Raw genomic sequence first — 18,995 nt, 5'->3', positions numbered from 1 at the left:
CTATCAAGAACTAAATTTTTTGGAGCAAGAGGCTGAATTTTCTCAAAACAAGATTTTCTTGACTTAAATAAATTTTCTTGGATCAAGATACGTATTTCTTAAAGCAAGAGAATTAATTTTGTTGGAATAAGTGAAATTTCTTGTGTCAAAAAAAAAATTTTGTTTTCGCTCAAGAAAGTAATTAGGAAGAAAAATATTGTCTTGGCTCAAGAAAATATTAAGAAAGATTGAAAATTTCTTGAATGAAGTTAAGGTTTCCTGAGTCAAAAAAATTTTTTCTTGCTCCAAAATGACTTTTGTCTTCATTAAAATTTTCTTGGTGCAAGAATTTTTTTTTTTGTGTAAATTTAATTATTTTTCTATACACAAAATTAGTAAATTTTTCCATGTAAATTAAAATTTTTTTACATACTAAATTTATATTTTTTCTCTTATGGGAAATTTTATTTTACTTTAATTTTATCAAAAATAAATTTTTCTCAAATATCTGTCATAAAAATATAATTATTTTTAAATAGAGTATAAATTTACCAGTATATTATCAGCTCTGTAGAATACGGAGAATATAATTGAAGATGTTTAAAGTCGGATTGTAGATTTTCAACGGCAAATAGATGAATTATACGAACGTTTGGGTCGTTTAACTGATGGGAGAGTGAGGGTGAAGAGTAGAATTAGGGTGGGTGGATACTGAGAGTACGAATTAGGATTCACCCGAAGGCAAGTTAATGACGACGACTTTGCTATGACAGTTCCAGATGAAACTGATGAATATTTAAATTATATGATCCTTTCATTTATTCCCCGACCCCTTCATTTGGAGATCTCATGTATTTAGCGCGACCTACTTTAAGGGAGATTTATTTCGGGCGTTAACTTGTTTATTAATAGACGGCTATTTTTACCGTAATTGTTTCTTAACCCTGTGGCGAATTTACATCGGATTAATAAGTGTCTCAAGGATAATTAAAAGAATTTTATTTACCATCAGAAAATTTAATTTAATAATTAATTAAAAAATTTAATTAAACAAATATATACTTGTATTTTTTTTCTCTGATCATTTTAAAGCACACAGAAAGAAAGATTTCTTGACTGGAGAACAAAATTCTTGGCTCAAGAAAATTTTCGGGTGCCTGAAGGAAGACCGAAGTTGTGTTGGCCAAAGTAAAAATTTTTCTTGAAATTCTATTCTTGGTAGAAGTAATTTTTTCTTAATTCTAATTATCATAAATACTTGATACAATAAATTTTTATATTTGATCAAGATTTTTAGATACTTTAGGGAAGCAGCACCACCTACTTCAGCTGAGAAAAAAATTTTCTCACCTTGAGAAAATTTTTCTCTTGAATATTTAATACCCATTTTATACTATTTTAGCGTGCAATTATACATATTAAATGAAAAAAAATGTTTCAATATTATTTGATCATCCCATTTGACATGTTAATCAATAAAAACATTAATGAAAATATACTTCTATCGAGATATTTAATTTTTTGGAGCAAGAGGCTGCACAGAAAGAAAAATTTCTTGACTGGAGAACAAAATTCTTGGCTCAAGAAAATTTTCGGGTGCCTGAAAAAAGATCGAAGTTGTGTTGGCCGAAGTAAAAATTTTTCTTGAAATTCTATTCTTGGTGGAAGTCATTTTTTTTTAATTCAAATTATCATAAATACTTGATACAATAAATTTTTATATTTGATCAAGATTTTTAGATACTTTAGGGAAGCAGCGCCACCTACTTCAGCTGAGAAAAAAATTTTCTCACCTTGAGAAAATTTTTCTCTTGAATATTTGATACCTTTTTATATTATTTTAGCGTGCAATTATACATATTGAATGAAAAAAAATGATTCAATATTATTTGATCGTCCCATTTGACATGTCAATCAATAAAAATATTAATGAAAATTTACTTCTATCTTTATGTTTAATTTTTTGGAGCAAGAGAGAAATTTTCTCAAGACAAGAAAATTTACTTCTATCAAGAACTAAATTTTTTGGAGCAAGAGGCTGAATTTTCTCAAAACAACAAGATTTTCTTGACTTAAACAAATTTTCTTGGATCAAGATACGTATTTCTTGAAGCAAGAGAATAAATTTTGTTGGAATAAGTGAAATTTCTTGTGTCAAAAAAAAATTTTTTTTTCGCTCAATAAAATAATTAAGAAAAAAAATATTGTCTTGGCTTAAGTGAACCTTTTATTCTGTGCAAGCATGTCAAATCTAATAATAAAATTAGTCACTGAACAGAATAAAAATAAAACTAAATCAATAATTCTTATTGAATAATTTCTAAGTAATGATTGGATTCAAATACTCGGTTAAATATATTAATATTAATAGATTAATATGGACAAAAATAGTGTATAGACTTGCATATAATCAACATTAACGGTGTAAAGTCTAGACCGTAGACAACTCTTGACCTTAGTTAAAAATAAAACCCTTAATTACGGAGTAAGTGAACTTACAACTTATAACTATAAGTTATAGAGCAGTAAATAAATCCGGGAGTGGAAACAAATTTAGAGCTCGAAAACTAAATAAATAGCTAAACTCCTCTCCTGTTGGCTCCTCGGACAGGAAAGACAGGAAAGGAGTACAGATATAAAAATAAATAAAAGTGGAAAATTAATTTCGAGTACTGACGATATAGCCGGCGATATTTCAGCATTAATATCTCTCTCGTCTTTGACTCGTTTGGCAGATGGTGTGAGAGGTTATCTGCACCGGAGAAGAGAAAACAGAAAAGGAGAGAGAAGGGACGAATGGAGGACGAGGACGGGGGATGTGCAAGCGAATAAGGTGACAAAGGAACGAGCGAGTGCAAATATTGCTGATTGTTTGGCTGGACTATCTCTGGCTCTTCTTTTTGGTTATCCTTTTTGTCGGAAGATCCCCGGGGCACTGCGTACGAAAATTCACCACGTACAGTATCATCCTGATACAAGCTACAACCCCCTTTTTTATTAAGTACACTCTTCTTTTTATCTCCCTTCATTCTTTCCTTCGTTTTGTCGAGCTATAGATATGGATGCATGTCCTTTCCCAGCAAAGATTGCTTTCATCTCGCCCCTTCGCCCCCTAAGCCTTTTTGCCGGTAAGTCAAATAAAAGCAACCGCTTTAATGAAAGTTACGCCCCTGGCTAAAGTGACGATTACCTTTCACGTATTTAGAGAATGGTACTTCTATCCAGTGCGTTACAAACTTTTTTGCAAGGACTGTCTTTTCGACGGTTTTTGTCGCCTATGCAAAATATATTTGGCTTTTCGATATTTTTATTTGTTTAAATAGAAAATATAATTGATTCGAGGAAAATATTTTGGAAATTTTAATCTTGTGCGGAGATAAATAGTTGGAATTTATTAAAAAAATGTATAAATAGAATCGAGAGATAAGTTGAAAAAAAAATTTTTTTTTTGATATTTTTAATGGAAAAACTTGTTTTGAAACTAACAATATAAAATTGTTAAATGAAGAAAAAATAATTGTTAGTTTTTGAGAATTTTTTTTTTATTATACTCCTACAGAAAAAATATGTATCTATTTTGATTGAAAAAGTATGTAAAATTTTTTTTATAAATTTTATATAAGTTGAATTATTAATATATACACTGTAAAAAATTTGCGGAGTGAACGCGGAGTGAATGAAGAGTGAATGATTTTTAATTGATTCACTCCCAGCGGGAGTGATATTTACTCCAAGAAGGAGTTAATTTTTATTAATAATAAAATTCACTCCGCATTAACTCCCAAAATAAATGAATTTAGAAATAAATAAATTTTTGTAAAGAAAATATTTTTATAAACCCTTTTTATATTTAATTATTAAAAATTTAATTTATTATTTTTATTAATATTTCATTTTAATTATTATTATAATGTTTTTATTTATTTTTTTTTATAAATTAATTACAATTAAAAATTGTCAAAAATATGTAGATATATATATATATATATATATATATATATATATATATATATATATATATATATATATATATATATATATATACACTAGCGGACCAAACAGACGTTGTCATGGACACACGTCTTAAATTTAGAAATTTTAGGAATGAGCTTGTATAGTTAAAAACATCATTAGTTAACAATATGCAATGGGCATTCTTCAATAATTAACATTTTCGTAAATATAAGCCCATTCTGATTTTATACTCATCAAGAGCTTTCATTTGAGTACCCACATGCATTTTTGATATATTTTATATATTTATATATTTCACAATTAATGTATATATATAAAATATATAAAAAATGTTATGTGGGTACTCAAATGAAAGCTCTTGATGAGTGTAACATCGGAATGAACTTATATCGTTAAAAACATCATTAGTTAACAAAATACATTATCATTCGTTAATTGTTAACATTTTCATAAATATAAGTCCATTATGATTTTATACTCATCGAGACCTTTCATTTGAGTACCCACATGAATTTTTTCATATATCTTATATTTATGATATTTATAAAATATATGAAAAGTGTATGTGGGTCGTAGAGATCAACAACAATTTATAAATAAAAAATCTATTAAATAAACATTTTCTCGTGGACTGAATTGTGAATCTAAACAATTCTGGAATCCACCGGAAGACACACAAAAAATTTCATTAAAATCGGTCCAGCCGTTTAGGAGGAGTTCAGTGACAAACACACGCACAGAAGAAATATATATATATATATATATATATATATATATATATATATATATATATATATATATATATATAAAGATTAATTTTGAGATTTTTTTTGTAGAACGGAAATTCATCCTTATTTTATTTATTTTAAAAACTCCGAACGCGGATGTTTTTCGGAGTGAAATTCGAAATCACTCTGAAATCACTCCGCAAATAAAAACTCCGGATTCACTCCCTACGCGGAGTGATTAATTACTTCACTCCGGAACTCCGAGTGATGGGAGTGAAATGGGAGTGAAATTCACTTCCGATTCACTCCGAATTTTTTACAGTGTACTAGCAGCCTTGTAGTCACTATATGACTGCCGTGACTTGTGGAATATGAATAAATAAAATTTTGCTTTGTTAAATAATGACTCGTTAAATTGCACAGTACTTTCTTAAATATTGACGTTTTCAAAGATATAAGCTCATCCCGATGTTACACTCATTGAGAGCTTCCATTTGAGTACCCACATGCATTTTGATATATACATATATGCATTAGGGTGGCGCAAAAAAACCGACTATTTTTTTTTTTTTAGTCTCGAGTGAAAAAATGTTAGTTTTTGATGTTTTAAGAGCTCTCTCCAGAGGACAGCTTAAAAAAAAATTTTTAAGATGTCGCTCCAAATTTTTTTAAATTTCAAAAATCGTCAAAAATCGAATTTTTTTTTTTTTTATTTTTTTTCTCGTTACGGGATAATTTTATAGACTAAAAAAAAACAAGTTTCTGAAAATTTCAGTTCAAAATTTGAATTTTGAAAAGTCGCTCATAATTTTTTTCAATTTATTAGTGCATTAGTTTAGATTTTTTCGAGCGACCTTTACTATTCAAATTAAAATTCCATGCATTTTTTTTTTTTTATTTAGGACAATAATCGATAAAAAATACATCACGAGATGAACTAAAAATCAAGCACAACATATAAAATATAATTTTTTTTTTTAATTTAATAATATTATTTAATCAACTGCCAGGCGTGGGTTCGAATCCCAAGCTGGTTTTAGAAACCAGCTTGGTTGAAATTTGACCTTGCCGCGTAGGTTAAGATTTTTTCAAACCAAAAAGACCCCAACGTACCACTCCTAACACTTAAAGTCGGCGATATGACTAATTAGAGAAAAAAAAAAAAAATTATGAGCGACTTTTCAAAATTTAAATTTTGAACTGAAACTTTCAGAAACTTATTTTTTTTGGTCTAGAAAATTATACCATAACGAGAAAAAAAATTAAAAAAAAAAAAAATTCGATTTTTGACGATTTTGAAATTTTAAAAATTTGGAGTGACCTCTTAAAAAATTTTTTTAAGCTGTCCTTTGGTGAGGCTCTTAAAACATCAAATACTAACATTTTTTCACTCGAGACTCAAAAATAAAAATAGTCGGTCTTTTTGCGCCACCCTAATATACATATATGCAATATATATAAATATATGAAAAATTGATGTGGGTACTCAAATGAAAGGTCTTGATGAGTGTAACATCGAGATTAGCTTATATCTTTAAAAACATCAATAGTTCACGAGATTCAAGGTCATTTCTTAATTACGTTTCTAGAAATAGAGAATTTTCGAATGCAGCCTAAATACTTATCATAATGAATTGACTATCGGTGAGAATGAAAGGAAACCTTGAAAAGGCATAAATTTAAGTCAAGACCTTTACTATGACACTACATTTCACTAAAAAAATCGATTTTATCATATGACTATCCTGGACACAAAATGTTTCTTATTCTATTAATAATATATATGAAGAAAAATTGGAAATATTGATAGTACTCTTTGTATTCTTAATCTTAGTACTCTTGATCTTTGAATTTAAAATTTGACTAATAAAAAAAAAAATAAGTTTCAAAAAAAACAAATTTTTGAACCAAGACAAATAAAATAATTTTGTTTTTGCATAAATAAGATCTTTTTATAATATAAATATTTTCTGTATGGTCGTTATAAATTTTCATGAGTATATTTTAAAGTAAAAAATTTTTTTGTTTTACAACTAAAATGACTAAGCTCTCCATCACCTCTTATTCAAACAACAAACATAAAGCGCCGTCGTACATTTAACGGCAATAAATTAAACAAGTTGTTAAAATAAAAAAAAATTTGATTATATAACCAGTAGGTTATTTTATATTTTTTCTCCATTTTATTTCAGTGACCTCGTTAATCTACAGATCGCGTGACTGTTATTTCCAGTTCTCGAATGTATGAAAAATTATGCCCGAGTTATATGGAAGTAGTTATTGTATCTTTTATGCCCCCGTGTATATTTGTATATCTAAATATCTACCGAGAAATTAAATTTTATTGTTTGATATTGTTTCATCGCGATTAATTATTTTGATCTAGCAAAGAGCACCTCCATCGTCATCGTCATTATTAATGTTAATAGTAATAGTAATAGCAACAGTACATTTTATATTCTACTATTATTAATATAAATTATAAGTATAAGTGACGGGTTAGTGGGCTAATTGATGGAAAAGTAAGTGCAAGATGTAAATGAGGATAAAAGTACTCACTGTCTAAAATAATACCGAGTCGAAAATAATGATATCCAGACTGAGTCTGAGGAATATGAAAAGTTTAGCGACTTAAAATTAGCTGAAATTGACGTATCGATTGTCCATTATGCCGGCAACCAGCTGCAGACTGCCGGAGAGTTGAGATCCGACCGTGAGCAAGGGAGTAAAGAGTCAGGAAAGCAAGGAGAGTGACTATTGCCCTCCTTACTCCCAACATTAGTTTATTTTTTATTCCTTAACCTTTTTTCGTCGAATGAGAAGAAAAAAGTCTTCAAATAGTATCATCGTATATATATGTGTATAAATATATGTACATATGTATACAGAGAAGCAGCGGGTGAATAACACCCTCCATCTATCGGCACTCTGGAACTGAACATTCTCCCCTGTTGCCCAAGGAAGCTTTGTACTCTTCGTATTCTGCTTGTAGTTACGCTGACGTAATATATCAAATAGTGTGACGTCATCCGACTACCCGAATACCCGAGGAAATGGGTCTCTTTACTTGACAAAACTACTTGAGAATAAGGATGGGTGAAGGGGAATAAAATATTTGTTTTTACGGCTATTTGCTCGAGAATGTCTAATGATTAATCATTTTAGGAATTGGATTATTGATCGAGATATTAAAAAAAATTTCGAAGCTGTGGAATAATTTAAGTTTTTTTTTTTAAGGCCGAAGAATTAGTAGTTTTGTGTTTAATGGATTAAAGAGTAGAAGGTGTTCGTATGGAGTTACAAAGCAGACTGCGCGAAAGGCTTCCCCTACTTAGCTCGGCCGCTGAGGAGTGGGGCTGCGCAGTAGGACGACGCAATGCACTAAATTATAGTAATAGAATAGAATTTGTTGAGAATTTCTAAGGTAATTTTTTCTCGCATATTCTATAAACTCACATTAAGATGATCCTCTCCACATTCCTTTCTCAATCCTTTCCTACCAATATCCTGTTACGTGAATGTGGAACGCTTCACGTAATAATTACCGTAACTCCTATTCTTTCCCGCTTCACAGAATTATTTATATTTGTAAAAATGCTTGCCGTAAGATGGACGGTGTGGCTTAATGTATATAGAATAAGCGAAAGGAAATTTAGTATAGACCGGATAGCTCAAATGGTAGAGTAGCCGACATGTCTTCGGAAGGTTCTGGGTTCGAATCCCAGTCCGAGCTATCTAATAATTTTTTCTCGCATATTCTATAAACTCACATTAAGATGATCCTCTCCAATTTCCTTTCTCAATCCTTTCCTACCAACATCCTGTTACGTGAATGTGGAACGCTTCAAGTAATAATTACCGTAACGCCTATTCTTTCCCACTTCACAGCATTATTTATATTTGTAAAAAAAATTTCTAAGGTACCCAGTAGTTGAACAGGTTTTAAAATAAAACGTATTTGACCTTACTTTTAATATATAAAGATGTAATTATCCTCTTCTAAAAAGTTGATGGCCGGATGTCGTATCGTTTTACGTCACTTCTGTGACTGTTTTATTCGGTTGTTGATTGGTCGACTGAGATAGTGGCGGGATTTTTGAAAGAATGAAGGCGAGCGAAGCGAGCGTGTTGTGTCTAGTTAGTTCAAATTAGTGATTTTCATGAAAATATAAACAATTTTGAATTGATTGAAACGCTAAATAACAAAGATAATTGAATATTTATATTTTGACAATGTTTTTAAAATAGACTATGAAAGGATTAGTAGTTGAACAATCAATTCTGACAAGCCGCAGTAGTTGAACTAATAAAATATATGGCAATAGGCGCAGCAAAAATTTTCAACATTGTATTGAAATATCTAAAGAATTATACCATACTAGCTGTTACTCGCCCACTCCGCTGGGCGCTTTATAAAATTGCATTTTTAGATCTAGACTTGAAATTTAATTAGAGTATTGTTTTGACTTGCACAGATTCCCAATTCTATCGAATTGGCATGCACCTTTGATCCATGTAATTATTCTAGCTAATATTCATTGTAACTTTCAATGTGCAATCATTATAACATTCCCGTGTCTTTCTTACAAAAATTAATAATAATTGATTTGAAAAAAAAAATTTGTAATGAGTATTGAAAGTTTCAGTTAAAGAAATTGCAGGTCTCATAAGTGAAGAAATCTGCCTAGTATATAAACATAACCAATAGAATTAAAAAATTTATTTTAAACAAATGACAATCGAATAGAATAAATTTAGTTACAATAAAAATTCATTATTTCTAAGTCAAAAAAATATAGGTTACGGATAAGTAATCACCACCATATCATATACTAAAACCTTCTCCAAAACATGCTGCATCTTATGGTATAAGTATTATTCCGATTGATTCAGTAGTTTTCGCAGTATAACCGGACAAAAAACCGGCTCTCCATTTATTAGTATAGATTATTGATTAATATTGAAAATAATACTGTGAATATTTAATATGTTGATTTAAAAATGAGAAATATTTGTATTTAATTTTTTAATTACATTTTTTATGAATGACAAAGCAAATTTTCAATTATAAATAAAAAAAACTCAATTCAAAACGTTCATTAATTTTTAACCACACTCATTTTTAGCTATAAAACTTATTTAATTTGCAGTAATTAATACAAATCACAATGCTGATTACTAGTCTATAAACCTATTAGAGATTAGAGTGCTGTTAAAATTATACAGCTCCAGCTTGTTCAAGTTCTGGGTACCGCTTTGAAAATTTGAAGGTATAGTTAGACACTAAAATTTAATATAAAAATTATAGGTTATGTCTTTGCCAAAAATATGTATTATTTAGAAAAGACTATTTCATCGGGTGGTAAAATTTTTTTACTTAAAATGATGATATACCATTTTTTTTACTGATTTTTCGGTTTACGGTTTAGTACCTTTTTCATGAAAAAATAGCATCTATCGGCTATTCTCGACATGTCAACTTTTAAGTTAACAAAAATATAATAGTTTTGATTTATAATTGAAACAACTTACAGAAATCAATTACTGTATCATTGAATAATTATAACATGCGCATATTAATCATAATAAATATACGGATTTTGTATTACAACAATTCTAAAAGTCTGTTTAAGTACTAGGTACTTTACCTTATTTTTGTTTTCAGAAGAAAAATTATTTAATCATTTAATTCTTAAAAATATAAACCGTAAATTATTTCGAAATTTTGACAATTATGTGAAGACATAATTTTTAGAAAAAAATTTTGAGCTTTTAAATAGAGAATTATTTTTCTTTTTAGTGAAAAATCATTTTTCGGAAATCAAGTTAATTTTTTTATCCGCGTATAAATATGATTTAACGAGATAAAAGACATAATATAAAAGATATAATAATGAAAGATTAAAATTTTTCACCGCTCATCTCTCATCATCACTGGACGGTAGTTCTAAAGTCCTATCCGTATAAAGTATATAGTATTTTCCTATTCCTAACTATTACATAGTAGGTAGTAGGTAGTAGGTAGTATGTAGACTGTTAAAGATACGCGCGAGTGCTCGCAAGCTGCGTTCAAAATCTGAATATAAAGCCTCCAAGGTTCGGTCGGCCGTGTAATCGGGATAAGCGAAGCGAATCTAAAGTATGGAATATTATATATATACATATATTTATACATACAACAGTCAAAGTAAAAGAAAAACGAACAGAGGGAGATGGAGATGAGTAAAAAAATAAAAAAAAAAGATAAAGCATGGATTATGAATATTCCAACCTTTTAATGGAAGAATATTTTCCGTGACTATATCAACCGGCGCATGGAGCCGAAAACGAGTGAGATAAAGAGAGATAATGATAGAGACGGGAATATCCTATCCGGGACGGGGATGAGGATGAGAATGATGGGGCTGGGGACGAGCACACATAAATTATTTAACGATTGTGCGAGGTGCGTGGGTGCATAAAAAGTATATAGGAAACACTTTCGTTCCTCTGCTGCGTACACTCATATGAGTTCGGAATCAAAGCCGCCCTATCCCGTACCAACCTTTTATTTATGGATATTTTACCGTCAAAACACACACACTAAATTGTTTTTCGTTATTTTAATGAGATCAATTTTGAATTTCTTTTTTTTTTCATGGAGAGTAAGAATGAATTTGTTTACTTTGCGCTGATAAAATTTTAATTTTGAGAAATGGGTTCTTGGAGAGTTTTTTAAATTTATTTTGTTGTTTCTTGGGAAAATATTTTTTGATAAGGCTGTTTTTTATGTCAGACTGCATGGAAAAAAATTTTTTATCAAAAAAATGTTAATTTAGCATTAATAAAATTCCGTAAGCTTTTAATTTAAAAAATAAAATTACATACACTGATAAAAAAATGATCTGATTAAAGAAAAACTTTTTTCTTTAAAATGTCATTCTTGTTTTAAGTAATTCAATTCTCTTAACTTAAGAAATTGATTTTCGAATTAAGAAACTTGGTTGTTTTAAAATAAGATTTTTACAACTTCGCCCAAGAATTTCTTTCTCTTGGATTAAGATAGACGGTAACATTGGTTCAAGATATTACCGACTTGTTCCAAGTACGGCGCGGCTCTTTAATTATGATAGTATTTTACTTATTTTAAGCTTATAAATTTTTGTATTTTTGCTATTCTCTGTATTAATAAATATTTTTCGGCATATAGAGAAATAAAAATTTTTCTATTTCAAAATATTTTTCTGCCTTAAAATTATAACATTATAAATAAAAAAGTTTGTTCTTGAATCAACAATCAACACTTCTTCAAAGGAAATAAAATTATTCTTTATTGAAGAGAATCGTTTTTTAATAAAGAATTCACTTGTATCGATCGAAAATAATATAATCTTGAACCAAGTAAAAATGTTATCGATCGGAGTGATTAGATCTCTTACTACAACAAACATGAAATCAAGACAAGAATTTCTTGAAATAAGACTAGTTCACTTCAAAATAATTTTCTTGGAGCAAGAATATTGTTTTTGAATGAAGATATTTTTTTTTTCAGTGTATAGACATACCCGCACAGAAAGAAAAATTTCTTGACTAGAGAACAAAATTCTTGGCTCAAGAAAATTTTCGGGTGCCTGAAAGAAGACTGAAGTTGTGTTAGCCGAATTACAAATTTTTCTTGAAATTCTATTCTTGGTGGAAGTCAATTTTTTTTAATTCAAATTATCATAAATACTTGATACAATAAATTTTTATATTTGATCAAGATTTTTAGATACTTTAGGGAAGCAGCGCCACCTACTTCAGCTGAGAAAAAAATTTTCTCACCTTGAGAAAATTTTACTCTTGAATATTTGATACCCATTTTATATTATTTTAGCGTGCAATTATACATATTAAATGAAAAAAAAAAAATGATTAAATATTATTTGATCTTCCCATTTGACATGTTAATCAATGAAAATATTACCCGTGAAAAAATTTTCTGATCAGACTATATCAGGCCTGATATAAACCGTCCATATCAGGCCTGATATGGAAATTGGCCATATCAGACTATATATGTATTGATATAAGTATATCAGACTATGTACCCGCCCGGGTAAAAAAAATTATATATCATTATATTACATAATTATAAATGAAAAATGGCCCTATATAATTATGTATAATTAGGTATAATTATATATAATTATTTCCATAGGAAAAAAAAAAATCAGCGCGAGTGGGAATCGAACCGTGGACCTACTGCTTGAAAGACTAATTCACTACCCGTTTACCTAAGAGACTTACTTGGAGAACAAAGTTTATTATAACTACAAGTAATGCAAATTGTATACATGATCGATTCGTAGTGAACAAAATTTTTTGTATTACTCATGCGGGAAAAGTAGTATCTTGGCGCTCGCTGTTGCGGTTGAAAAAGGGCTGTTTTCCCATTTTAAAATTACGCATGAGTTTTTTCATAAATGAAACCGTTATTTAAGTGCGACAAGTTTACTTGTCGCACGCAAATTATTCTTGGCGTACTCAAACTATACTTGTCGCATGCAATTGACTGTGAAAATGGCTAAAATTAAAATAAATAACAAAAAAAAACATAATCTAACTGTCAATATTAAAGAAGTGAGGTTGACATTACAAAGTTCATACTTTTAACGAAAGTAAAAATAATTAATTAATATTGAGCTAATTGTGATAAAAATTAATTGAGCAGAAATTTGATCATTTTAATAATTTTTCTAAAAAATAAATTATGACAAAAAAAAATTTTTTTTTAAATTGACATGTAGGAATTTTATAAAATATAAAATGCAATTTTTTATGAATAATTTTTTGGAAAAAATTTGTTTTTTTAAGAAGATTAAAAAATTGTAGTGACAGCTAAATTTAATGTCATTTAATTTTATGTGTTGATTGTTTCAATGTCTAAATTTATTTTTTGTTAATTAATATTAGTGACTTTGCATTTATAATGTTATATATATTTGTTTCTTTATTAACTTTTTATTTGTTTTTATGGAGTGGGGGGGGCTCCGCCCCCAACCCCCCGCAGGGGCTCCGCCCCTGGACCCCAATTTTGTACCCACATCTATCGCCGCATTTGTAATACAAAATAGTATGTGCAACTCGTGCGACGTTGTCGCACTTGTTGCACAATATACTATTATCTAATTTATTAATTATTAATTGCCAATATTTATATATAATAATGGTATCTAAATGTAGATTTATAAAATTATCTATGTTTACATGAAATCGCAAAAATTATTCTACGATACACTGTAAAAAATTGGCGAGGTGAACGCGGAATGAATGAAGAGTGAATGATTTTTAATTGATTCACTCCCAGCGGGAGTGATATTTACTCCGAGAAGGAGTTAATTTTTATTAACAATAAAATTCACTCCGCATTCACTTCCAAAATAAATGAATTTAGACATAAATAAATTTTTGTAAAGAAAATATTTTTATAAACCCTTTTTATATTTAATTATTAAAAATTTAATTTACTATTTTTAATAATATTTCATTTTAATTATTATTATAATGTTTTTATTTGGGTCATTCCACGTCAAATCGACCAATAGTTGGACTCGACCTCTTTCGATTTGGACAGATTTTGGTCAGAAGTTTTCTTTTATCTTATAACGAAGTTCTGCCAAAGGAAAAAAATTAAAAAAATTTTTTTCAAAAGTTATGCAAAATCCAAAATTTCACTATTTTCCATATTTTTTAAACTTATGTTTTAAAAATCTCGAAAACTATTGCAATTAAAAAAATCGCATTGAGTAAGTTTCAAAGGGAATACTTGAGGCTATTATAAAAAAAAATTTTTTTAAATCTCCTATTTTTGAAATTTTGAATTTTTGAAAATTGTCAAAATTGACCGTAGACAATAAATTTTTGGCTTAAATTTTTTTGTGTACTACCTTGTACCAATCTTAAAAGATCCTGAAATTTTTGGAACTGTGTTTTTTGTTTTTTTAAAAATATGAATTTTTGAAATTTGTTAAAAAAAAATTTTTTCCTAAATTTTTTTTTTTTTTTTTTTTTTGGAAATAGTGAAATTTTGGATTTTGCATAACTTAGCGTAGCGAGTATATATACTCATTATACTCGCTACGCTCGTCCGAATAAATAACTTGGTCTTGATAAGAATGCGCCATAGCCTCAAACTCGTGACGTCACTTCAAGCCGTCAAAATCCCTACCTTTGCGCATACGTATCAAAAATAAGTATCTTGGCTCAAGTGAACCTTTTTTTTGTGTTGTTCTCTTCAATAGTATATTGTGTGACTAGGGATGAAACAAAACGATTTCAGACCAGTGAAGTTGCCTGCCCGAGCGAAGCGAGGGCTGGCATCACTCGGTCTGAAATCGTGTTTCATCCCGCGTCACACATTATATTTTTCATATAAGTTGCATTAAAAATGCTAGTTTCAATGTCTGGAGCCAACCAGAACTAGATAGTTTCAGACGAACAGCGAAAATACCATTTTATTATGAAACTTATAATAAAATAGAAAGTAATAGTTTATTTTTTACCAAACATTATTCGTAAATTGACAATTTTTCTTTTATCATTCTTATTTATGCTTAATAACAGAATTATAATATGTCAGTACAGTTAACGGTTAGAATGACAATTATAAAGATATAAAATAAACAAACAATTGATAGGATTGAAAATAAAGCTGCAACTTCGCCTCGCGGACAGAAAATCGTCATTTTCTGTCCGCCGGGAAGAAATAATTGATACCTGCCCGGCACAGTCGCATTGGTCTGAAATTGTCTAGTTTCGGTTGGCTCAACAGGCATTGAAGCTCACATTTTCAATGCAGGTTATATGAAAAATAATTTTCTTGGAACAAGAATATTTTTCTTGGAGGAAGATATTTTTTTTATCAGTGTATAGACATTCCCGACTATATATTAGGCTAGATATGAAAATATAAAATTTTTTCATGAGTTACGATAATGAATTATTACATTGTGAAGAAAAAATTGAATAACTGCAATCAATAACAAAATATTTACGAACCACAATAAATAATTACCCTATCGGTCGATAACTAAAAATGAAAACACCGAACAGAAAAAAAAATTTGCGGTTATTGGAATCAATACCAATGGTTCTTATTTAGCGATAAAATTAACGGACCCGACTCTATAAAAAAATTCATAAATGCATACGATACCTTCGAGGGCGGTAAAAAATTTTATTATTCAATTATAGGTCTCATATAAATAAAAATATAAAAAAACAATCTCTAATGCGTTTATTTAAGGAGGATGTTAAAAAAAAAAGTGTCATTAAATTTGGCAGTTAAATGTCGGTTGTTAAATTCAAGCGGGATATATAGAAGCAATTACAAAATGTCCATCGGAAAGATTGAATCCAGCTCGCCTAGCCGGTTCATCCATCCATCAACGTTAGTCTATCTTATATTATATACATTATATATATGAGAGCTTATGTAGTCTGTAGCGTGCAGTATGTAGCGTTAACGCTATATGTAGCCTCAGATCTGCTAACCAACTACTAGTAGGCAGAGATGGAGATACCTACCATAATACTTACTGGCGCTGGTATTACATGGGGACAAGCTTCTCGCTATTTAGTTACTATCTATAACTTTATCTTTATGTATAGAATATAATACATATGTATAGAAGTAAGTGTAACTCGGAAACCATCTGCTACATAGCCAACGAGAAGCCTCTTGATAGATACAGTGTATTACACCCCCTCTGCCCCTTCCTCGCAAAGCTTTGACAGTTTTCGTATCGACGAATGACAAGTGTACCAATTCATCTTCTCTACCTGTCTTAAAGTTCATCCTATATAATTATTATTACCTCCGGGATTATACTTTTTTCTTTGCCGAGTAATAGCAACTCTGTAAGAGTTTATTTTTGTCACTTTTGGTAATTATTGTGGGGCACTATGTGGCTGAAGTTGTGAATTATGATTGAGAAAACTTTAACTCCTCCCTCAAGAAATTTGAAAAAAAAAATTTATATGCATTTAAGACTTAAACTTGTCAGTACAAATTTTTATAATTCTTAGTATTGATTGTAAACTCCTATTAATGATAAAACAGTGTGAAAATTCATTAAAAATAAATAATTACACCGGTACAAAAAAAAAAAAAAAGAAAGAAAGTGGAATGTACTTTGGACCGGACCTATCTACCGACGTTTATTTCGACCCGCTGAATCTGAATTTGAAGTCTGTTTGGCCCGGTCACCCTCCAGTTTTGAGTAAAATGCAAAAAACCTCAAAAAAAGGTAAAAAATTGCAAAAAATTGCAGTCACAGCAATGAAAAAATTTTTGTGGACCCGGATCACGTATGATTTTTATGTATTTCAAATTACTGAATCTAAATCTAAAAGTTAATTAGCCCGGTGAGCCATCCAAATTTGAAAAAAAAAAAACGAAAAAGTCAAAAAAATTGCAATTAATCACGAAAAATTGAAGTTTTCAAAATAAAAATTTTTGAAGTTTTACTTCTTTTGGCACGTTAGGCAAAAATGATGAGGGTAAATTTTTACGATGCGCGCGCACACCGTCACGAAAAACCGACACCATGAAGTTAGCGACTCAACATTTTAGTTTTTTAAAAAAAGTTACCAACAAAATAAAAATAAGTACATCTCCGTATGTTTGCGTGAGAACTGGCTACTGTATTCACGATATTTCATATAAATATATATTTTTAACTTCCCGCTAAGAAAATTTTTATTAATGGGAAGTTATTGATTTCGGTCCAATTTTTAAAAGTCGAGTTTTCATCGGATGTCCACGTTTTAAGGTCCCAGGAAGCCATTCTGATTATTCATACCGAGGTGTCCGGCTGTGTGTGTGTGTCAATAAATTTTTGTCGTACGGTTTCTCAAAAATGAATAAACCGATTGTATTGAGTTCTACGACACGTCATTCGAAAGGGTCTATCAAAACGTAGATCTGATTAGATTTAAGAGTTAATTCATCAAGCCATTCCAAAGAAATTAAAAAAAAAATTTGAATTTTTATGTTTCTTAAAAATAACTTTAAAGCGTACGAAAAAATCATAATGAAACCATGTTTACATTTTTTTGCTAAAAAACTGCGTCCAATGCTTTTTTAAAAATGAAAATCGAACGACGCATTTAAAAATTATAGTTGTTTAGAAATTCACAAAATTTTTTTTTTTCGGTATTTTTTTAAGATATTTTCCAGTTTCTTCAACCGATCAATAAAAACTTGTACATTTTCTTTTTGTGCTTTAAAAACTGCATCGAATGCTTTTTCAAAAAACAAAATCGAACGACGTATTCAAAAGTTACAGTTGTTTAATAAATACGTTTGGAGCTCGAGGAGCTCAAAATGTGAAAAACTGCGCTTTGAGCTTGAAAAGCTCAAATATTAATCAAAAAACACATTTTAAGGTGCTTGAAAGGGTCTGGCGCATATTCCCAGTGGTTATTTTTTATAAAGTATTTTTAGGTTGGTATTCCAGTCTCTTAAAATAAAACAGGTACTAATATTTAAATATTTTAATAAACGCTTGAGTGATAGTACCGGGCGAATTTAAAACTGAAATTTGTTATTGTTTTTTTCAAAGCTCTCTCTTGAACTTAAAAAATGTATCCTGAGGAATTTGCGCGGCGCATATTCCCAGTAAATGATTTTTTTATTGTAAAGCTCACTTTCAGGCTGGAAAAATTTTTCTTGGGGAATTTGCGCGGCGCATATTCCCAGCAAATGATTTTTCTTTTTAAAGTTCACCTTGAGACTCAAAAAATTTTTCTTGGGGAATTTGCGCAGCGCATATTCCCAGTAAATGACTTTTCTTTTTAAAGCTCACCTTGAGACTCAAAAAATTTTTCTTGGGGAATTTGCGCGGCGCATATTCCAAGTAAATGATTTTTTTCTTTTTAAACCTCACCTTGAAACTTCAAAAATTTTTCTTGAGGAATTTGCGCGGCGCATATTCCCAGTAAATAATTATTTTATTTTTTAATCTTAAAAATTTTTCTTGAGGAATTTGCGCGGCGCATATTCCCAGGGTACAATTTAAATTAATAGCACTCGCTGAATAATTTGAACAAATTTAAAATAAAATTTAATTTCTTTTAATAAAATATACTTCCTTTATTTTTATAGTATAAAATCGATAACTATTTTTTCGATTAAAGTTTAAAATGAAATTATCAAAGTTATGAAAGTTGTCCTAAGGTTATTAGTGAAAATTGATGGGAGAATATTCAAATTTTATTCAATAAGAGACAAACATTTGGATCAGCTCAACTGTTTTGCACAATATTTTATTAATTATATTAAATAATGAA

This window comes from Cotesia glomerata, linkage group LG6 (genome assembly GCF_020080835.1).
Source record: "Cotesia glomerata isolate CgM1 linkage group LG6, MPM_Cglom_v2.3, whole genome shotgun sequence".
Lineage (NCBI taxonomy): Eukaryota > Metazoa > Arthropoda > Insecta > Hymenoptera > Braconidae > Cotesia > Cotesia glomerata.
Note: the sequence above shows the minus strand (reverse complement) of the source record.